Raw genomic sequence first — 24,360 nt, 5'->3', positions numbered from 1 at the left:
GCTACGGTAGGTGTGCTAAGGGGAGTTTCCATGAACTTTATTAAAATATACCTCTTAACCATGAACGGCCCAGGGCACCCTCCAAACTGGAAGAGACCTGTGTGGATATAGCTCCAAAGTGGAGAATATCTGTTCCACAGTCATTAAAATAAAATTTCTTCATCAAGCTTCAGCAATGTGTAGTTCTTAAGGTTTTAAAAGGGAGGCAAAGGAGTGTTTCCAGATGTTAGAAAAATATCGTTTTAGGCAGAACGTTTAACAAATGAGTTTTTACTTTGGTTGTGCTTGCTTCTGAGGAAGTTCAGAAATTTCAACTTAAATAGTGGATGTGAAGTCCATCTTGAAATTCAATTTCAGGTGAGTATTATGTTCCTTTTAATTTCCTCTTTTACAAGACTCCTTAACCAGCTGGTATATTTCAGACACTGTTGGACACAGCGAGCAAGCTAGTTGCTAAATATTCTCGACTTCTTGCTTCTACTTTATTGTCATTTTTCATGGCGATTATCATTATTTATAAGCATCAGAAATAATGAATGGAGATGAAGATGAAATTAATACTATATTTTGGTTCCTTATTAGGATATTAGAATGACTATTTGACAAAAATATGTGTAAATTAAATGTCAAATATGTTTTCAAGATTTTATATAGATGCTTGCTATTACATAATCATTTTTGTGAATAGGAACATGTTAAAGTTCCTGGGAAAATATCAAGCAAAGATTATATTAAATGCTGTTGAACTGTTTTATGTATTTAGCCTCATTATAGGCAGATAGCTGAAACCCAAATTTTGCTGTGGTAACTATCTCTCAAGGTTATGATACCATTAGAACATAACCTGTGAACCATATAACTAAATTTCACCGATCCTTCAAAATTTTAAGATGGTCTAATTTTGTGAATTTATGATTGTTATATTTGTCTAGGATAATTTTGAAATGTAGATAATTTACTAAAATGTCATTAGTAATTTTCAGTAGCTCTTAATTCCGACATTTTGGTGTGTACTTTCCCTATTTCTCCCAGTACTCTAAGATTTTCTCTATTTCTCCCAGTTCTCTAAGATTTTCTGTATTTCTCCCAGTACTCTAAGATTTAGGAGACTGCAGAAGATTACTACCCATTCATGCAGAAAAACCCAAGCTGGAAAATGAACAGCACAGCTGGAAAGGCTAATGAACTTAGCTTTAAAAATGCTTGTAGAGGCTCGTAATCTATCCCTGGATCCCAGAGGTGGCTCTTTTTGATATAATCAATCCAATCCTGAAACTTCAGAACCATTCAAATATCACACTGGTGAAATACGTTTGTCCATAATGAAACTTCCACGATTTTTCCTCACAATTGTCTTTCACCACTCACCCTTTGCTTCTGACAAAGTGCATTTCTTCTATTCACTTTAAAAAGACAAGTTGCTAATTGACCGGCAAGCTAGCTGGCCTGGGTTAGAACTCTGTTATTGAATTCCTATAGTGGGAGTGAAAACAAAAATACTGACGGATACCCATGTTATGCCTACAATTAACAGAGTAAACATCTTAATAGGCATAGAAGACACAAACAGATGTTCTAATTGCATGTCTGTGAGAAACTGATGTTGACTAGCTCCACTCTGGCTTGGCCTTTGAGACCTCAGGAAGTTTCCCTCCCAGTGGGGATTTCAGTGATTTATTGATTTCAGGACAATGAATATTTCAGAAACTAGCAGGATTTTTCAGAGGTTAAATACATCCTTACAAAGGTTAGCATTAATTCATGCTTGGAGGGGATGCTTACTCTGCTTTAACCTGGGGACGGTCACATCTGCCACATTCCTGCCTAAGTGGGAGGGAACATGGGCCAGCGAACGGAAGGACTATGCTAATAGAGAATGTAGAAATAAAACATCAGCACAGATTTTTTTTTTCCCTTAAGCAGAACAAAAATGACGGAGATATGAATAATGGCAGACTCCTAAAAATTCCCAGTTGAAACACTGATTAATCTTGATCAAAACAGTAAAGATGTATTTTAGGCTTGTATTTGAGACACTCAGAATTGAATAGTGTTGTAAGGCTCAGAAACCTGAAAGTTTTTAAATGCTTAAGAAATGCTTAATTTACCACTCACCTCCTACATTGAATTTGCAAATATATTCTGATGTAATTATTTGGCCGGTGCTCACCACAAAGAGTCTAAAATGTAATTGATGGGTACTTTGCACTCGTGTGCTTTCTTTCCTCTTAGACCCACTCACAGACATTGAGAAACTGATATGTCCTCAGTGGTATTAATAATGATACTCAATACTGCCCCAGAATTTACTTCATGCCAGGTACTGTGTAAGTGCTTTAAACAAAGTATCTCATTAAAAGAATGCCATTACATTAAATGAATAAGAAAGAAACCATTGACAGAAGATTTCATAATAAATGCAAACAATATTTTGTCTTCTTAGCTTCTCTTTCAGGTTGTGTTCCATTATTGGTTATTTGCCATAGATCTGACTAAATGTTTTCTTCTTGAGATTAAAAAAACTAGCAGATCAGTATTTTGTGGTGGAACAGACTTCCTGCTTGAGTGTTTTATGGCCACGCGTCGCTGTTGGGCGCCTGAGTGTGACTGGTCTTAAATGAAGACATAGTATGCAGAAAAGAACTTAAAATATTACCTTAATATTTTTATATTGATTACATGTGAAAATGGTAATATTTTGGACATACTGACTTAAATAAAATACATCATTAATTTCACCTGCTTCTTTCTACCGTTTTTAATAGGGCTACTAGAGAGCTTAAATTTTAATAACCAGAATTACATTGGGCATTGTGCAGTTTCTCAAATCTTGGAATGAGATTGGATACCACCAACTTCATTTCCTGTTCCATACTGATTTTTGCATGGTACTTGCTTTTTATCAAAGTAACCATAGAAATCCCAGTTTCACAAAGATATGACATCATCAAAAAATGTTGTATGATCTAACATTGAAGTTGTGAGCTAACTTGATCCAGCAGTTCTCATGGTGTCTAGTACATGTTGAGTATTGCTTTGATTTCCTCAAACGTTTAAAATACCCAGTGACACCTCTACGCGTTAATTGAGTTTCCCGTCTGTGCTTTGGCACACAGTTTGGGAACTATGACCATATACTATTAGAAACCTGACAATTTTCAGTTTTGTACATATCTCTGTAGAATTATAAATTCTGCAATGTTATCAGAATATGTAATCGAATTCATCTTTATACTCATTCGTGTATCCGTTCATTAGTCATTAATTTAGTCATTCAGATTGTTTTTAAAATGTGCAAAACACTGAGTGCTGGGTGCTGATGATATAATAGTGAGAACACAGACAAAATCTGTCTCAAATGGAGTTTGCATCCTAATAAATTGAAACAAAGAAACAGATTAAAAACCTCTAAGTAGACAAATAAAAAGGTAATTGCAAATCACGTTAGGTGCTATGGAAGAAATGATGTCATTGAGCATTGTGGGGCAGGGGTGGGCGGAAGGGCAGGGGACTGGGGGCTGGTACTTTGGATGGGGTGGCTGGAGAAGCCTTCTCTGAGGTGAGATTTGAACAGACACCCAACACAACACAGAGAATAGCCAGTCTGAAGAGAATCGGAAAAGAGCAATTTGGAAAAGGCAACATCAAAGACCTTGAGAGTGGAAATAACTTGGGGCGTTTGAGCAGCAGAAAGGAGCCGTTGTGGTTGAGTAGGGGAAGGCTGACATGAGAAGCTGGAGAGGTTGGCAGGAGCCAGCGCATGCAAGATTTTACAGGCTTCAGCCATCAGTTTTGATTTTTGTTTTCCAAAAGCCAGGGTGAAGCCACCTCGCACAATGCTTTGTGTGTAACAGGTGCCAAGTAAATGTTGGTTGAATTAATGTAGTTAGGCAAATAATGGGTGCCTAAAATGGATACAGGGTCCGGCTTAGAAAATAAGACTAAAATACCTGGGACACAAAGAACTTTATCTCATCATTCGGGTCCAGAATATGCCTGAGTCAGGTTTTTTTGATCTGCCCTACCAAAAAGTCAGAATTACTTTTCTAGTTCTAAATGCTTCCTGGTTTGAGCCTGGCCTTTCTTGTCTGCGGCGAAATACTTCCCTCTTTGACCTTCAGTTTCTACTCCAGGCTTAAAGTTATCATTCCTGGCAACCCAAGCAGTATGCCGCTTCTGGTTTCTAGTTTCTACTGACTTGAAATCATTTCCCTTTTCTATATCTACTTCTTCCTACTCAGCTTTCTAAGTTTCTTTTTGATTTTTTACTATTCTTTCAGAAATAGACTTGTTTCTTTCCAGGGAAGATAAATGATCAATTATTTATTTTCTGATTTGCGGTTGATCATGGTTTACATATATGACGTTGTGGGGTTGGGGAGGCTCCATGTGGGGACCAGCTAAGACTAAAATCCTGTTGTTTGGGGAGTTACCTTGATTTAGTGGTAGGCTCCACGTCCACTCTCGGGCAGATCATTCTAGAGCTCATGAAACAGAAAGATAGACACACCAAATGAAGATGCTTGAATTACAAAGTTTACTAAATGAGTTGCAAATACACAACAATAGCAAAGGAAAGGGAACTGAGTAGATTAATTTAGCGAAGAGATGGAAGGTCCACACCACCCAAGACCTAGGTTATGTCATGTTTACACACTCTGGTCTTCCCTGCTAACGGTGGGTACTAGAAGCAGGTATAGCAGCTGGAAGGGCCCCCAAAACATGTCCGTGCTGTAATGCCCAGAACCTGTGAGTATGTCGTCTTACGTGGCAAAAGGGATTTTGCAGATGTGATCGTGTTAAGGACCTTGAGGGAGGGAGGTTATTCTGGATCATCCAGATGAACTCATTCTAATCCCATGTGCCCATGTGCACTTAAATATCTGAGAACATTTCGTGGCTGCAGTCAGAGACACATGCGAGGATGAATATAGAAAAATGTGATGTTTGTTGTTGACTTTGAATTTGAAGGAAGGGACCACTAGCTAAGGAATGCAACTGGCCTCGAGAAGCTAGAAAAGGCAAGGAAATGGATTCTCCTCTGGGGTCTTCAGCAAAGAACATGGCCCACTGGCATCTTGATTTTTGTCCAGTGAAATTTATGTCAGACTTCCAACCTACAGTACTGTGAGATAATAAATTTGTGTTGTTTTAAGCCACTCAGTATGTGGCAATTTGTTATGGCAGCAGTAGCAAACTAATACAGGAAGTGAAGCAAGGGGGCTAGGCAGGTAATTGGTGCCTTCGGCCAGCGCACACTTGCTCTCTCAGTGAGACGCAAGAGCAAGGGTGCTGGCCAGCAGCTGGCCACAGATGTAGCTTGCTGAGCATCTATGGCTTTTATGTGCATTCTGCAAACAGAACACATCTGGGGAACGAATTGGTGGCTGCACCCAAGATACCATAGGTATCAATCTGAGGTGGCTTGAGCTCCTACGAATATTTAAGATTTGCTGGGTCTTTCCATCCCTTTCTATCTGAAAATAAAACTCTCATGTGTTTCATTATTTTTATCTATATTAAGCACCATATATTCCATTTATTTAATCTATCTTTAATATGCGTGACTGACTTACTCTCTGACATTTTATAAGTTTTATCCATCCCATTTTTTCCTGACTTCTGTAGCAGATTTGAACACTCCCAAACAATGCAGCAAACCTATGGTAAGAATCCCACAAAAGACAGTCCTCCATAGGTGTGAACAATTGGATGTATTCAATTGTGTTCCTCTGTTGAATACGTTCAAGGATGACCTGTGACCTTGATGAGGTCTTTGCCTCACACCCCCCCAGTGGAGGATGTCTTAAGAATTTTCCAGCACTTCAAGCGAGACAGACTTGAAATAGATGTGCAGGCTTTTCCAGTTGAGAATTTGTAAATTCTCTGTTTACAGTCTGAAAGTGAAGTAAACTGTTTAGTTATGCCAATGCATCAGTGGGGGCTTTGTGAACAAGGACAAACTCTATCTGTAAACATTGGTTCTGCATGTAGCGTACAGAGGGAAGAAATCGATTTGCGCACTTGAGGGATCACATACGATGACAATTGTAGGAGAAGCAAAAGCAGTTTAAAAATTATATTTGGCTTTTGTTTCAAGTTTTAAATATTAAAAAACAAACAATAGATGATTATGTTTTCAAAGTAATAGATCAAGGAGGCTATTGTTTGCCTAACTAGTTCAGAAAAATGTGGCTTTTGATAAAGTTTTGAACTCAAAACTAGAGACCAGGCTACTTTGACTATGTTTTCACAAACACTGCTAATAAGTGATTGGGTTTGTCTTCATCCTTCCTCATTTTAAAGTTGTCTACGGTGGTTGGAGATGGTCTGAAAGATGAAGTTTTTTCCTGATGTGGAAAATCAGTTAATGCTCTCTTGAATCAAAATATTTGTGGTACTACAGGTGAAGCCAGGTTTCTCGTTTCGAGAATCCTCAGTTATGAGAAGAACAGCCCATTTCTGAAGAGCAGGAGTCACTTTGCATTAACTGAATTTAGCTAATTGACTCCATATTTTCATTTATAAGTTCTTTCTCTTCTCAATTTGTATTTGAAGGATAGGAAGGTATTATTAATATTTAGTTATTTTACCAAGATTTTACATGTGAATACAGAAGTCAATGGCATATTAAGCTCTTCAATTATATAGGAACTATTTAAGAAGCCAATTTCTTCTAAAACTCAGTTTCCATCCATTGTTTTCTGGAAGAATTGATCAGTGGCTAATACAATAAAATTAATTTCTTTGGCCTGGAAAAATTCAGTTATACTATTCAATTTCATAGGAAGAAAGCAGTTTTTTCAGCAAATGTTATAATAATTGAACTGGATAAGCATTAATTTGATTCAGATTTACTAGGATCAGCCAAGTGGCCACTATTTGCTGGTCTGTAACAATGAGGGCTTAACATTGAGTTTTCCTGCTGTCACCAGCTTGCAATTTTCTCGGAGATCCATCCTCAGAGAATTAAACAAAGGCCATTTTAACAATTAGTCCATGAAGGTGTTAAAATTGTCTTATGGCTCATTAGTTCCACTTTGATGTTGCCAGCATCTATTAAATAAATCAGGGTTTAGGCAGTAGGGAAGAAAGATCATTGTAATGGAGACCTTGTTGCTACTGAGAATTACAAAAGATGTTGAGAAGTCATAAAAAGCTTATTTAATAATGACAATAACATGAAACCTGAAAATTATTTTAAAATGTCATTTAAGGACTTTTTATTAGGAGATGGTATGGGAAATAGGAAGGAACAGACTGAATTTTAACCCATGGTAAATCAGTGATGCAGTGGGCATGCGTGCACAGCCCCCACTCCAAATAAACAACAGCTATAACCAAATAGAGTATGGATAGCTCTATACCTCTATTAAGTTAAAGACTAGATAAGTTTTTTTGGAGTATGGGAGCCTTAGTATTAGGTCTCAAAATTAGAATTCTAAAATCTAGAATTGACAGCTAGCTCTTTCATTTTAAAAAGGAACAAAGCTTAATCTTGTAGCTCAAACTGGATGGAGTAGAAGTTCAGTAAGGGGCTGCAGATGTGGCTCTTACCTTGGGCATAGTGACGACCATTGCCAGTAGTCCACATGGTTTCCTCCTCTCACTTTAGTTTGGGAGGATAGGAAGAGGTGAGAGCCAGTGGGTGCCCTGGAGCCTTAGGTAGAGTGGACAAAGGGAGGAACCATGTCAGGGAGCTTCTGTACTCTACGGTCCCCTATGTCTGTCCCATGCTTCTAGTCCATGTTGTATGGACCAATTCAGTAGCATCTCAAATCATCTTCTCACTCCTACCCTTTTCCTAATACACACAACACCAAATTCTTTTCCTGATTGAAGCTCCCAGATTATTTTTCTCCCATTCCAAGAATATCTTTAATTACTTTACATTGTATTGAATTGATTTAAATGATTTAATTGACTTGTGGCATCTAAGGCTTCTGTAACAAGATTGTTTCCCCTAATTTCAGTCATCATGTCCTTGAAGTTTGCTCTTCAGTCTTTTAGGTACATGAAGGGAATGAGTTGCTGGAAAAACTCTCAACCTACACGAATGCATTGGAATTACTACCGACATGACACAAATGTAGGGTTACGTGAAAATGAATTTACAGCCATGGTTTTAGTGAATTTGTATATGATATTATTAATATCACTTCTATAATGTGCTATCTCAATTTACCAGTTGTGCTTGTGTGACACATCTGATGCAAGATCCTCTATTTTGACTGTCCATCATTGTTGTTTGCATTATGGGAAAGTTCCCGGGAGATCCATTGTAATTGCAGAGCAGGCAACTTTTGACTCCTGTTTTTTCCTTGCATATTGAGTGGTCCCATGATGTCTTTAAAATCCAAGAGTCTTGCCTCTGTAGAGACAGCTAGAATGTACTCTCTACAGAGAGAAGAGGTGGTTGGCCAGAACTACACCCACAGAAGTTTTACTTCTTCTGAAAGAGCACCATGTGTCTAAACAGGATCTTATCGAGCCTGATACAAAGGCAACTTTCAAAATTTAAACTCCTTCTCTTCGAATATTGCCACTCTATGCTCTGTGGTCTTGAGCAATCTCTGAATCTCAGTTCCCATTTTTGAAAAAGTAAAATAAAAACCAAGATTAAAGATATACTTAAATAAAAAAATTTTGGATAGTCGACCAAAAAAACTTTGTCAATAGTTATTTTTTTGAGAACTAGCACAAGTCCAAACCAGGGAATGAGAAGTAGCATGGGGTGAAGGAATTTGTATTTTGGCATACATAAAGACAGATGTTGATCATTGAGCCCTCACTAAAAAAACTCTATGGAAAGATACTTTATGTAGATTCACAAATGCCTTGTAATTATTTAATTCTAGTTCAACGTTTTCACAGTTTGGGGGAAGTGGCATGGAAAATTTAGTAACAACCAAGAGCTAGGAATGAAGATTATGAAAGTGGATGTTTCTGCTTTGAAACTACAAATATTATTTTTCTCATTCTGAAAATAGGTCAAAGATAGCTTTCAAATGTTATCTCTCTCATGGAGACTGCTGAAAATTATGCTTTAATGAAAATACTTATACTTTTTATTAAGATAAGTGATAAAAGACAAGCCTCTGCTTTGAGGTATCTATTAGGTGTTTAGACACATTGCTTTCTATTTCTTTTTAAAATATTAGCTGATCTTCCAGCAGAAATGTAAATATTTATTTAGTACCTTCTAGGTATTTTGTATGATGCATACCAGGTACCATGAAGGATACAGAGGCATTTAAACTGTAACAAATATAATATAGTAAAAATGGCGTCTAAGCCCCAGTTGCCCAGAAAACAGAGCCTGTGGTGAAGCTTATGTGCTAATTTTTCTTGGAGGAATTGAATTCTGAGGGAAGCAAGGAGGAGGGAAAAAAGGGTGTAAGTCAGAGAAGGAGGGAAAGTAAACACAAATGTTACATTAGTGCCCCAGCCAGAGCTTAACAAGAAAGACTACATAAACATGGCGTCGTCTCAGGAGAAGCAATAAGGGACCTTGTGCACTCAAATAGGTTCGAAGGAAGGTAGAACTGAGAGAATTTATTTGCCAGCTCTTCTTTCCTATCCCTCCCTCTCCTTCTTTCTCTTTTGAATTCCTGTACTTCCAGGTTCTGCTCTCCAGCCCCTGTGGAGGTCCCAGATCAGCCAGAATCAAAATGAGTCCCACTGGGTAGGACATAGGCATTGGGGATTGTTTGGCTCCAACTGTCCAGACGCAAAGGAGGCTATGCTGCTGGTAGATGAAGTGATTCTGGGACAAGTTGTCCAGGCTTTTAACTGTGGGGAAGCAGGGCAAGTGACAGAGGCAAGGAGGGGCAGATGAGAATGGTCTGATCTGGGAGGTGCATAAACTGGGCCTCGGCAAAAGTATTTACTATTGGACAATTGTTTTAAAAAGTGCGTCAGGTGTTCAGAGAATGGAGAGATCTCTAGCTCTTTTGGAGTTGTTTTTGAGCCTTCATTTTAAGAAACAAGAGGAAACAAACATCGAAAGTATGCCTACACAGTGCCAAGACTAATTTTTTTAAAAAGAAAGTGGAAATAAACACCGGATACCCAAACTTTGTAGTGGAGAATAAGACATATTCAAAAAGAACCTTTGAAAGCAAGAGTGAAGCGTCGTTTGGAAAGAATACTAAAACGGATTTAATCATGTTTAAATAAAGATTTGTACAAATGGTTAGCCAGATAAAATAATTTATGTCTCACATTTCATAGTTCTGATGTCAAGAAAAGATCCTCTTTTATTACGTTGACGATCTCTCTTATGACACACAAGAGAAAAATACAAAGTCAACCAAAAATAAATTCCTAGTTGTCAAGCATGATGGTGAACAGAAATGGCTAGCCTTTGTTAAGGTTTCTGACTTTATTACATACTTCTCCACATCATAGGAAACATTTTGGTCACTTTTTATTGTTCTGTAAGGATAGAAAAACATTAATACATTTTTTTAAGAAAATTGTAACTTCAAAGAACTGTAGAAAGAGCCAGAGACTCAGGTAATGTTACAAGTAGATAATTAATAAGAATGATCCTAAACTATAAAAATAAAATAAATCATAAGGTCTACCTTACTGTTTTAGGCTCACTTTCTTCTTCCTAGAAAATTTTATACCCTATCCTTTAAGATCGTGCTTTTTCTAGGGTAAAACATTGTTAATATTGAAATATGTAGCAAAATCTATATAAAAAGCATTTTGTATAGATAAATAAGAAGTAATTCATGCTTTAAAGAAAACCTGTAAAACTAGCTGCTAATGCCAAAAGGAACGGAAAAGCTGCGATTTTTGTTAGGTCTGCTTCTAGCGAAGTAGCCTCGCAGGTGGAGGCAGGGCTGGCGCGAGCAAGTGTGGAGGCTGGGCGGCAGCCGGAAGTCATCGGCCCTGTATAATAGCATAGTGCTCTCTCTGTAGTGAGTTTGGGTAATAATTATTGATCTAATTATCTTTGGTTTCTGCTTCTCAGGGAATTCTGCTTTTCTTGGACTTTGTATAAGCCGTCCTTAGGATTACCTTTACCAAATTGGAAACTGAAGGTCAAGCATTCTTCCCTTTTCTGCCTCCATAACCTGCACGTGAGCAACACACACTGCAGGGAAGGGAGGGTGACGTGGGCCCCTTGAAGTGCCAACTTAGAGTCGTGGAACTGCATGCTTCACTTGACGGAACTGCCGTGAGATTGTGGTGCGTTCTTTTCAACCCATCCCGATGGAGCACATTTGTGGTAAAAATCACAGAAACTCTTCAAGATGGCACAGCGTAGTCCTCGTAATTCTGAACATAAGAAAGCTAAATGTATCTGAGGCTTTCAAACACAGAAAACCAAGTCCATATGTAACCTCTATACTGCTGGAGCAGACTGTCTGTTGAATAGTCTTTCATAGGACTCGTCTCACTCCATAACATGACATTAGCCTTTCTCAACCAATCGTCTTGTTGGTTTGGAATGACTCGTCCCTTCTAGGCAGTGTTGGAGCTCGAGAACCTCAGTCAGTGGTACAAGTGGTTCTACAGCTGGTAGAACTCACAAAATATTGATGTGCTGATACCCCAGTTTGCATAACCAAGATATTTCGCAATCTCTAAAAACTTAACATTATTAATATTTATTTCTTTAGGACAAAAATACTCAATGTTATGAACTCTCACAATACATATAATGCCCACAAGCATGGACACCTGACGTCCAATTTGTTACCATAAACATTTGTTGAACATCTTATTTGACCCCATGTTAGGTCCGGGTGTATAAAGATAATTAAGTTAACACACAAAAAAAGAGGCAGAAAATCTACAAGAAACAAAAAGAATCAAATAAGATAAAGCACAATCATCTTTTAATGTAGGGGCAAAGAGTTCTAGTCTCATTAGACCTTGAGGGCATTATTATATAGTTTTTGAGCCTGGAATACCAAGAAAACTATAATCTTCTTTTAGGCATATTATGTTTCAGAAGGTATGAAACACAGGCATACATATGGAAAAATCCACCAAATTGTATAAGATCTATACTTTTTTTTGGTATGTAAATGATAACTCAATTAAATGGAGGCATAAAAGTGTGTATTACATGACATCCAGCATCATTAAAAAAATGTGGGGCTCATTTCGATAATCCCTCACCCATTCACCGACTTATTCAGAATATTTATCATCTGTGGGTTCTGCGTAGCTCAGGCTTTCCATGTTCTAATATATAATCTGCATTAGCATAACATTAAATTCCTTTTTGTTTATCTCATCATCACTTTGGGTGAATAATTCAGCTTCTTCAGCGTGATCCCTAAATACCTGCTCATTTACCTAATTGTTTTTCAACATATACAATTCCCATATTATATGAGTACATTCTTCAGTCTCATGAGAAACACTAAATGCTATAATTATAAAAAGAGCTTCACATTGTGTCATGCTTTGGGGATTTTCTAGAACACTGGACTAGGCGCGAGCAATTTTCCGCCAAGGCCCCAGATCTAGAACAAATATTCTGGTGCTCTGCAGCCCTGCAACACCCTCACCCCAGACTCCAGGGTTGCAGGTCTCTATTTTCAACTTTATGAAACTTCCTACTAAACAATAGACAAATGGATTTTGTGGTCAGAAAGCCCGTGTTTAGATATAAGGCAGGCTAAAAATGTGAATTTATGCAGTTTGAAGAAGGCATAGAGATAATGTCAACTTTAATTCCTGTTTTTTTCCAAACACAGAGAGTAGGCCAAAGGTCATGGGTGGAAATTAAAGAAAAATGAAAAACAGATGTTAGGAAGCTCACTATAGGCATGGAAACACAAGCAGCACTGAATATTATTAAAGAAAAAAAGACCACTGCTTAAAAAAAAAAACCCAGAAAGTGAGGATCTTATGAAAGTTCTATTTTCATAATGGTATTTTAAAAATAGTTTGACTTTTTAGTATTTTACTAAAGTGATTTAATTCCATATATTCTCTTCCTTACATCTAGAATCAATTTGCAAGCAAAAGACGATCCTAAAATCTGCCCATTATAAACTCCCTCTATAAAAGTAAAGCCTGGAAAACAGTCTTTTCTCAACAATTGAAAATACAGGTGCTCCACCCCTCAATCCCAGCATCAAACTTCAACAAAAAAAGTTTTTCTTTTCTTTCAATTGACAGTGGTTGCTACTTTTCAAAATATATTTATTCTCAAAAATTATCTTTCCGTTAGGACACTTGAATAAGTTTCCTTGACATTAATAAGAGCTGTGCAGATTTAGATTTAGGTGAGAAATAGGTACTTAGGCAGAAATTCATGTTATTTTTTTTATTTTATTTTATTCTTTTTTGAGGAAGATTAGCCCTGAGTTAACATCTGCCACCAATCCTCCTCTTTTTGCTGATGAAGACTGGCCCTGAGCTAACATCCATGCCCATCTTCCTCTATTTTATATGTGGGACACCTGCCACAGCATGGCTTGATAAGCTGTGTGTAGGTCCACACCTGGGATCCGAACCCGCGAACCCTGGGCTGCTGAGGCAGAATGTGCAAACTTAACTGCTGCACCACGGGGCTGGCCTCGCAGAAATTCATTTTAGCTTATAGAACACATCATAATGACTCTCAAATGAATTGTTGACTTTTTTTTGTATTTAAAGAAGATCTACGTGTTTTGACACGTTTTGACTTTTATATATTATCTTCAGCTAAAATGAAGAAAGATATTGCAAGATCCATAAAAATGCATAAATGTGTGTATGATGTCTTGAAATCTTATAACTAATAACAGATATCTAGAGTCTGTCCCGAAACTTTCTCCTTTGTTGACTTTTAGAAAGTCAGAAAAGATTTATAAAAATGAAAAAGAGGTGTTGTACCATGATTAAAAAGCAATTCTCAAAATTGAACAGCACACAAAAAGTTAAGAGAAATTACTAAAAATATATATTCCTTAGCATATGTTTTGATTCAACAGCCCTATCTCTATGTATTTGTTTTGTTTAGTATTAACTGATGGACTCAAACGTAGACAAAGGGGAGTTGGCACGCATCTGCACAAGGCATGTAATTAAGAGGATGTAATTAAGCATCATTGCTGGATGCATTTACATCAGAGATGTAATTAGGAAGAAAGGAGAGTCAGTGCAACAGCCAAGGAATCAATGCCAAAGTGGACTTGGAAATGCAGAAACTGAAGTGAGTGCCTTTGCAGGAGGAGCTGCCACGGTGCTCCCAGTCGAGGGCTCTAAGGGCAGTAGCAGCAGTGGAATAAGGAAGAGCCTGGGAGCCACCATGTCCAGACTCATCGGCCTCTAGCAAAGCATCTCCCCTTGTCCTCTCTTGCTCTCATCCTACCCTGCCAAGCGAAATCCATGGCATACCATTTTTATGTGCATTCTTATTTTCTTATGAGTAGACACATTAACATGATGGGTTTAACCATAGTTCATCTTATTTATGAGCCTCTGGTTAAATGTTACTAACCTGAAGTCAAGTATCAAACACAAGAATTTAGAGCTAAGATCTTGCAAGCAGTACTTACTAACTATCCCACAGGATCACAATCCAGCCAGTCCTGGTTTTTCTTTAGCTGTTTTAATATTATCAACAGTGAGCACTTACCATGCTTGTTAAAGGCCAGGCACTGTTCTAAGTGCTTTAGATATGTTAACTCAATCTTCATGATAGCCACATGAGGCAGCTATTATTATTATAATTCCCATTTTAAATTTGAGAAAACTGAGGCACAGAGAGGTTAAGTAATTTGCCCAAGGTCACATAGCTAGTGAGTGGCAGGGCTAGGTATGACTCTCAAATCTGTGCTCTTCACCACTACAAGACCATGTGTGCCTTTCCACAGTTGCCTGACAAATCATCTTATGAGCATCTTTTATTGCTGGAAGGAGGGAAAATTATTGGATTGGAAGTGCGCTGAGTTGTTCATGCTGTATAAATAGTGAGGAGGAATTGTCCCCAACTCTATGAGTCTATTTTATGTGTTGAATATATAGCTTGCACATGCCACTTACCCCGATATACTATCTAATATCACTATGTAAATTCATCATCATCCCATCTGTAGTGTGAATAACTCATAGCCTCAACATTAGCAAGATAAACTGATTCACAATAAAACAAGATAAGATTAAGTTTGAAGACTAATTAAAAAGAAGGAAGCTGATCTCATGCCCATTAAATTTCTAGTTTTGGTCTGTTTGGAAAACATCCAAAGGGTTAATATATGTGTTTGACTAAAGAATAATGAAAATTCAGGACTGGCGGGAAACTAGGTAAGGATGAAAAGAAAGGAGGAAATGCAAAATATGAATAAAGAAGACTTGAAGGCAATAATTCCTGTTCCCTCACCTTATACAGAGCCTTCATACATAAGAAAAGGTTAACCTTAGATCCATCTTGCCCTGCATATCAGTAATCTTTATTATGAAGACACAACAACTTTATTTCATAATCATTTTCTTCCGGCCAACCAGCTGTGGTTACTCAAGGCAGATTAACTAGAACCTGATGGATTTCAGCCCCTGTTCAGCAATGCCAGCCAAATACTATAATTACACAGGATGCAGGCTGAGATAATGTCGACCTTGTACTTAGAGATAGTCCTAGATAAGTTGAACTGTGGGATTTGCAGGTCAGGCTTTTCAGTCACGGGTTCTGTATCTGTTCAGGGAGAGAGACAGGAAGGAAAAAAACCCGTCTCATCATTTCAGCTGTCCTGAAACAGGGTATCTAATAAAGACTAAGCCTTCACGAGAGAGGAGTAGATTCACAATGTAAATCTTACAGAGCGGTGTGGAGGATGGGCCTGTGCTGAGGTGGATGTAATCTATTCATCTCTGAGCCCACATATTCTGTGGGAAGGACGGGTGAGGGCCTTTCCATTTGGCTGTTTGCATGGCGCGCTGCCGATGTTATGAAATTTACATTAAGTTGGAAAAACAGTCCTTGTCATACTTTATCCTTTTGGAGGAAATGAACTTCCTTAATAAGAACACCGCTTTATTTCCCCCATGAATTCGGATAGGGAACACATTCCTGAAGGGTGTTCTACCAAATAGAGAGGCTGCGAGGGAAAGGCTTATTATTCTAAAAGCTTTAATGACCCAGAAGCAAAATATTTTTGGTCCTTATATTATAGAGATAATTTGTTTAAATTCAGATGTCAAGTACCAAGAACTGTGAGATATGACTGCTGGAAATCCACCAAGGATGAGGGATCCAGGGGATATTCCTTAATGTTTAATGAATAAGTCCCGAAATGATTTGGTTTTTATTAACTAGTTCAAAATACCTCACTTCTAGGTACTTGTAACCATATTAAACTATGCAAAAGTTTCCTTGCTTTAATCAACTTTAGGTTAAATAGGAAAATAGTTTACTACATCAAATGTTGGGCCACGTCTTTTTGTGTAGTTTAATGCTTTCTGAAGCTCTGCATATTCAGATATTTGTGCCTTTGCCCATTGACATTCTTTTTTGAAGGATGTCTTTTCCCCACCCGCTTTCTCCTAGTGAACTCCTACTCATCTTTCCAAGCCTGCATCAGCACTCCGCTATGTCTGGCATTTTCATTACCATGTTCCTTTTCCTTTTTTCCAGTAATTAATTCCTCCTTCTCCTTTGGGTTCATAGAATAATGATCCTGCCTCTATTATCCCATGTATCACATTTTATTATTAGTAGGAATACTTAATAGGCCATTTCTCCAGCTAGAGCTCTTTAAGAACATAGAGGCTTATTCGTCTTGGATCAGTAGCACAAAAGAGCCAGCAGCATGATAAGCTTTCAGTAAAGGTTTGTTGAGTGCATGGGTGCATGCGTCAACAGTAAACCAAGTTAATCTAAAGAAAGAGGTTAGTCCTTAATATAGCTGCTAGTTTTTTATTCTTTCAAAATATCAAAGAAGCACGATTGTGTTTTCCAATATGTAAAGCCAGCTGTAGACTAAGAGGCCATTGAAAGATGACATTGCTCTTCCAGGTATGTTAGAATTCGTCTTCACTATTTGTCATTTCCTCTTCCTAGAAAAGAAGAAAATTCCTCCTAGCTCTCCAGAAAAAGAATTTGTAAAAGAAGCATTTCTAGTTTCTCTCCACCCCCTCACTTACTCTCCTCCATTGACTGTTGCAAATGAGGATGAAACAAAGCAGAGTTGGCTCAGTGTTTTCTGGGCCCTCCTGATAGGTCTGCTGCTCTGCTTTCTACCCTCTGGCAGCATAACGAGGGACGCTCGAGGGGAGGGGTGGAAGGGGGGCTTTGAGAGGTGGGGTGGGGGGGTGTGCGGGGTGGTGAGTATTTTTAATGCAGGGGTTATTTATTAGGCCTGTAGAAGAATGTGGCTTGTCAGTAACAAAGCTGATCATCTTTATCTTTATGGGTAACAAAGGCACTATCTGACTTCCATTTGTTTGATGCTTTTGTCCATCCTTCCTAAGTATCCAAACTCAGAGAGATTTATTGCTTGCCCCCCAAGTAACTCCAATACAATGTTTCTAGTTGTGCATTCCCAGAATATTGTGGCATTATAAAATTTCAGTGAACTCATTATAAGGACACTGAACTTAATTTAAATTCAATTTTTTAAAATACAAAGTTAAGGCACAGATATTAAATACTCTTGTTTGCCCCCAAAATTAATTCAGAATCATTCAAAACTTCTCTTTTTTTTTCACAGAATGACATCAGACTTGTAGAAGTCTAAACCCTCATCCAATACAAGTTTTGGACGCAGGTCACCTTCGGGGTTGATTAGGCCATATTGTTTCAGCTTTTTAATATATTTCCTTGAAATCAAGGACCATATGTCTTTTATCTGCGTACCCCCTTCCCTGCTTAATGTTAATAAAACAAACATCTTTTGAGTACCAAGCACTGTGCCTGGTGTTGTTCATAGAAAAAAACCATAAGACATGGTTCCTTTGTCATAAAGGATACATGTACATGTAGAGAAATGCTTACAATCCATTGTGTAAATTGCTGCAATGAAAACATGTACAGAATGCAAAGGCACTCAGAAAAGGGGCTATCTAATACTGCCTAGGAGAAGGGGCTGCAGCATAGCCGCAGGAGAAAGGGTATTTGTGTGAGTCTTAGAAGGGGAATTTTTCAAGTAGAAAAAGAAGGGAAGAATTTTCCAGTCAGTGATATTAGCATGTGCAAAGGCACACAGGGAAAAAAGATCATAGCACACTTAGTGAACGTAAGTGTTCAAGGAGGCTGAAGGATGGGTGAGTGTGTAGAGAGTGGTAGATGAACTCAGCAGTGAACCTTATCAGAGAATAAAGGACTTCTCACACCCTGCCAAGCATAAGGACGTTGACCTATAGGTGAAGGAAAGCCATTGTAAGAGTTGAACAGGAAAGTGGCTATATTAGATATTGTAGAAGAATCACATGAGCTGTCGTGTAATGGAAATGGGATGAAATTAAAAGCAGGAAGGCTACTTAGAAGGTTTTTGTTTCTCTTTGATTTTTGCAATGGTTCAGCTGACTACTGAATCAGAGTCAGTGGGAAGGGAGACGAAGAGAAAACGATGGATATGAAGGATATTTAGCCTGTAGAATTAAATAAAATTTTGTGGCTGGATGAAGGAGGGGGAAAGGTTTTGGGAATAAGATAAGTCTAACTTTGAACAGATTTGATTTCTTCAGATTGTTCAAGTGAAAAAGACAGAAAACAACAAATATTACAGCCATGAATCTTGGGAGAGTGTTCTGAGACTGATAACATGATAGAATTGAAATTCTTTAACAGATGAGTAGTACTTGAACCACAGGAATGTGCGGTGCAAGAAAATGCCAAGATCAGGATCCTGGGGAACATTAACGCTTCAGGAACTGCCAGCGAAGCAGACTTAGAAGGACTGCTCAGAGAGGTAAGAGGTAAACCAAGAGAAAACAGTGCTACAGAAGCCAAGAGAGAAGAGATTTTTCTGGAAGTAGGGAGCATTCATCATTGTCAGAGGTCACAGAAAGGTCATGTTAAACAAGAATTGATAAACTTCTGGTGGATTTCTTAATTAAGCCGTTATTGATGACCTTTACTCAAGATTGGAGTGAGTTGAGATGGTGAAATAGCAGAGATGCTATATTCCAGACAGTGGCTCAGCTAGATGTTATATAAATAGTTATATTATAATTATATAATATATAATAAATATATAAATGAAGAATATATAAATACTTGAGCTTCTTGGGGTCCTCTATTTGTCTACTTGGCTTGTTATTTTGCCTCATCAACTTTTGAAAAAGATGTTAGGCTGAATGGATTTTAATATCAGACTTCATATTAAGATGGGAATATTTGAATCATATACCCACAGCAGGGTTTATTTTGTGGATCTGTTTTCTACTTCTCTTTTCCTTGACTACGTAGAACTAAGTGAGATTTGCCACTGTTCCAGGCATAATGGAGTCAGTGTGGCCCACCCTGCTCACTGCGCATGGGAGGCAGTGTGAAGACATCATGAGCTCCACCCTGCCCTATGTTTGCCGAACAGCTGTCACTGACCCCCCCCGAAAGGTCTGCAAAATATGAGCCACAGAAATATTTACCTCCTTGAATATAAAAACCATAACGTAAAGTATGCTATCAGAGTGTAAGTTTCCAACTGCGTATAAAATTCTTTACAGAAAGATATAGGTAGAAATTAAAGAAAAAAAATAGGATACCATCTAAGTAGTTTAAAATACTAGTCTAGTAAATTAATGCAACTTTAAAAGCTAGAGATCAAAAAGCAGAAAAAGATTCAGTAAGGACTATCTATCTGTACTTTATAGAATTATTTGATTGCAGGATCTTATCAATAGCTTGAGAATGATAATAATAGAAATTTCTGCAAATTAATTACATTTGAAATAAATACTGATATTTTCTCAAATTGCCAAGTAACGCTCAATTTTACATGTTTGTTTTGGGCTTTGTCAGCTGGGGAAAAAAAGAACAAGTTAAATTTCCAGGAAATTAGGTTTTGTTAAAAGTACCGTAATGTAATTATCTTATCATTGTCCAGGATGATATTCAAGAAAATGGTGTGCCATGTAAGATGTATTGCTGGCTATTCTACAACTCAATTACATCCATCTTTAAGGACTGAGTGAGATTGGCCAGAAGTTATATTTAATTTCACTGCAACTTTCGACTTCTACTTATTTTCAGCCCGATTTGGTAGGAATTGGCTGGAGCTATTTCAACGCAAGCAATCCTTATTTTTCTTTTTTGACCCTATGATCTCTTCTTGAAAATAAATCTCTTCAATGACAGGCTCGTTCTGAGCTGCTCTCAAATATTTTCCCCATTGCCTTTGTCTTCAATTGGAAACCTGCCTGAATGGCCCCGGGGAATAACAAGCTTCTAACTGCATTACAAGATCCCTCCTTTTTGGAAATATATTCTGGTATCCATAGTTTTGATTTCCTATTAAGCAGTTGATTTTGCCATTAAGTTATATCTGTTATGAGTAGATACTATTTTATTTTTTAGAAAATCCCCATAGCAGGATTTCAAGAGGACAGATGCTCATGTATCAGTTATGGAAATAAAATCCGGGGGTAAACACTTAGGGTGAGCAGCATGGTGCTGCATGGTGTCAGAGGCCAAGGCTCCTTCAGTCTTGCTGCTCCACCACCCTCAGCATTCTACCTCAGGTTTCTACCTCATGTTTCAAGAGTACTATTCTTGCTGCCACCATCTTGTCAGCGTTCCAGCCAGCAAAAAGTAGGAAGGGGTGAAGAAAGGTAGGCCCCCTTCCACTAAGGAAATTTCCAGGAAATGACACACAATGTTTTCATTTACATCCTCTTGGCTAAAATTTAACCACAAACCCACACCAAGCTGCAATGGAGCCTGGGAAATGTAGTCTTTATTCCAGGTGACCACATACCCAGCAAAACCCTGAGAGTTCTATGATGAAGTGAAAAAGGGGAGACTGGATCGTGCAGAACAACCAGCAGTCTCTGCCACAGTTTACTTCTTCCTTACTCCTTCTGCCGCACGATTTCTTCCATTAAATCTCAGTTTATGATCTTCCTACTTCACTAAAGCTTTGTTGGATATTAGCCATCTGTTTTCTTCAGTTGTTAGAAAAATGACTTCTATGCTCTTGTCTTTATATATTTATATTTCTGCTCATGAATTTTTCTTATCTACTAAACAGTATTCCTTAAGGACAGGGTCTCATGGATCCCAAGCTTAGTGCACGGCTATGCACCCCAAAGGAATTTAATAAAACCGTGACTAAAAATCAGAGGCACACAAATTAGAGATGAAAATAAATATCAAGTAGTACTATTCTTGCCAGAAAAAGGTTCTTTTAAAAATATCATAGAACCTATCGTGTTTTCCTGGAAAGCTGCTCTTCTCCGGTGAACAAGTCTCCTTTGTGATGGACTGAGGAGCTCCCTTCTCTGTCAGAGGCACTGTGGTTTTCCACTCACCAGAGAGATCGGAAGAGGTCCTGTGCAGCCTGCAAGGTGAGATTCGAGGGACAATGTCCTTGGATCTAAACGGGGAGAGTGCTTGGAAATATCTATGCATCCTAGCAACCTCACCTTTATGATTGGATGCATACTTCTTCGTTCTCTTAATGTACGGGGAGAGATTTGAGAATGAGAATGAATGTAAATGACTTGTGAAGTCCGACTTGCACATTTAGTAAACTGATAAATGGAAGACTCATGCATCTAAAAATAATGAAATAGCTAATAGAAATAACTTTTCTGGTGTTGCCACTCTCTTTACTGATAAGCTGTTAATATTTATAAAGACCTCTAAACTCCTGGAAGCTTACGCTTTAAAACGTTCCTTTGTATGTATATATTTACTGACTGACATTTCCTAAATCAAGTTATGACTGTTTTATGTACCAGTTAAAAACCCACGTTTGTGGTAAACATTTTAATAATGGCCATTAATTAGTGTTGTAAGATAAAATAGAGGATGCCCAATTAAACTTGGAACCAGATAAAAAGTGAATTTTTTTAGCATGTGTATATCTTATGTAATATTTGGGACATATTTACACTAAAAAAATTGCTTTTTTTCTGAAATTCAAATTTAATTGGTTTCCTGTATTTTTTATTTGCTACATCTGGCAACTCTCCCTTTAATGACTCATGCCTCCCCTGGCCATGCCATTTTGTCATATGGCATTGTGACTCCTCTCTCAAAAGGCCGAGCCTATTTCTTCACTCTGGGAATTGGCCTTGTGACTTGCTTTGATCAATAAAATGTGGCAGAATAGACATTGTGCAAGTTGTAGCACCCAGGTCTAGGCCCTTGTGTGGCTTCTCCCGTGGGAATAAGCAATTGTCCCATGACCATTTATTGAATGCACAACCTTTTCTCACCCATTTTCAGTTACCTCTGTGTCAAATATCAACTTTTTGTAAATATTTGGGTCTGTTTCTGGATTTGGGGTTTAGTTCCATCATTGCAGCAATACTGTGTTGTCTTAAATGCTTTAGATTTATCACGAGGCTCCCTATCCAATAGAGCCAATACCTCCTTGAGTCCCAAACAAGAAGGGCTCTGCCCCAAGTCCCATGCTTTGGATGACCCACATATCACAAATACTCAAACACGAAGGTGTTTTGTTATATTTTCATCTTGGTGTCCATAAAGTTTTTTTGAAGGTTGGCTAACTAATTGAGCAAAAGAGAATTATGAGAAGAATTCATGAGCCAAAACAAGCCCCCCAAGCCAGGAGATAAGGGGCCAAAAGCCATGTGAGTATGTATGGGAGGGAGAAGACCTGCTTTGCCCTGAAAACCACAGAACAAGCGTCTCTTTTTGTTCAATGTTGACTGCTCCAAATTTCAAAATGGTGTCCAAGCAGACTGGGTTCTCCAATTAACTGTGTTTATTTCTTTGCTTTTGTTTGGGAAGTAGCTTTGAAAGGCATTAGAACTGCAAAAGTTCTAACTGCCAAAATACACGAGCCCTTTATGGAAAAATAGCATTTGCATGACAATGAATAAAAAACTTATTGTAGTAGTAAGATAGACGTTAACTGTCTGAACTAAGGCAGTACCAATAGGTACAGAGAGCAATCAGATGATGTGGAATATTCAGAACTTGATAGCCAATTGGGCAGACAATGAAGTCAAGGAAGAAACCCAAGATGAGTCTGATGTTACTACTCTGAGTGACAGAGTGGAACTTGATGCCATTAACTGAGATTGGAACCACAGGATAAGTAGGATGCAAATGAGTGTGTGTGCATGGGTGTTGTGTTGTGAAATAAGGGTTAGGCGGTGGAAATATACAAAAGTGCAACGGAGAACACAAAGATTTGGAGCAGTTTGAATTTTGAATACCTGAGGAGCAACAGGTGGAGAGTCTTAGATGAGCAGAAGGCTACTGAGGATCTAGAGTTCAGGGAAACTAGAATACAGATTTTTTTTTAAAGGACACAGGAATAGATGAATCTGTCCAGGCAGAAGTGAGTAAAGTGATGAGAAAGGAGGGTCAAAGGAAGAAGGCTTGGAAACAACATATTTTAAATACATTTCTCTACATTGAGTAGGGAAAGAAGCAAGAAAGAGGCTCATGGAGAGGGCACACTCTGCCCAAGACTGGCTTGCCCTCCATTCTTTCTATAGCAATTCAAAATGCTGTGGACTTCAACTTTCCCTCAGTGCGTGATTTTATCGAATCTCTGTTTAAGCGTTGTCAATGAATGAATGAATGTGCAGTTTAAAACCTTTTGCTTTTGTAAATAATACTCAGCCCCAAATAATCTCCCAGTCCACTTACTTCCCTCCAGTGTTGTCATATAGTCACCCTTTTAACATCATGAGAAAAGACATTTTTAATTTTGTAATTTAGACAATGCCTTATATGGTGCCATGTAAGCAACTGATGCTTAATAATGAGTGAAATGCTCACTTGGATATTATTTTTGCCTCAATAGTTATCTCAGTGTATCAATACCTTAAAAATAGACAGTGGCTCTGAGAAAATAGTGTGTTTTGCTTCCCTCCGGATGCCATGCTGTGGGAACTTTTGCCACTTGGCATAGTTTGGAGTCATGGCGCATTTTGAAAATGAAAGCACGAGGGTCCTTTTTGAAAATATCAGAATTATTTTTTTCTATCTTTCCTGAAGCTATTAATCAGTCTTATTACTTTTAAAGACATTATAACTTTTGAAAAACACGTTTTATCTCATTTAGACATGGAATCATGTATTTAAAGCCCCAAAACTCTACATAAATACAGTACAGATGAGCTCATAACTATAAAAGGTTTTGGATTTACTTTTCCTTTTATTATTTTATTTTATAAGTATTTTTTTTTTTTTGAGGAAGATTAGCCCTGAGCTAACATCTACCACCAATCCTCCTCTTTTTGCTGAGGAAGACTGGCCCT

General features: G+C 37.9%; 1 long non-coding RNA gene across 2 annotated transcripts in view; it reads left to right on the top strand.

The window, feature by feature from the left end:
• The first annotated feature begins 225 nt into the window (after positions 1–225).
• LOC138922994 (uncharacterized) overlaps positions 226–24,360 on the top strand; it is a 31,372-nt gene continuing 7,237 nt past the window's right edge. The window contains exons 1-3 of one of the 2 annotated variants that reach the window (XR_011436112.1): positions 226–357; positions 18,746–18,866; positions 21,342–21,462. This is a non-coding gene — a long non-coding RNA (uncharacterized lncRNA). Of the gene's footprint in view, positions 358–18,440; positions 18,867–21,341; positions 21,463–24,360 lie in introns of those variants that run through there. The other variant, XR_011436111.1, reaches the window with a different exon arrangement.

This window comes from Equus caballus, chromosome 2, assembly GCF_041296265.1.
Source record: "Equus caballus isolate H_3958 breed thoroughbred chromosome 2, TB-T2T, whole genome shotgun sequence".
Classification (NCBI taxonomy): domain Eukaryota; kingdom Metazoa; phylum Chordata; class Mammalia; order Perissodactyla; family Equidae; genus Equus; species Equus caballus.
This window is presented reverse-complemented; position numbering and strand designations above follow the sequence as displayed.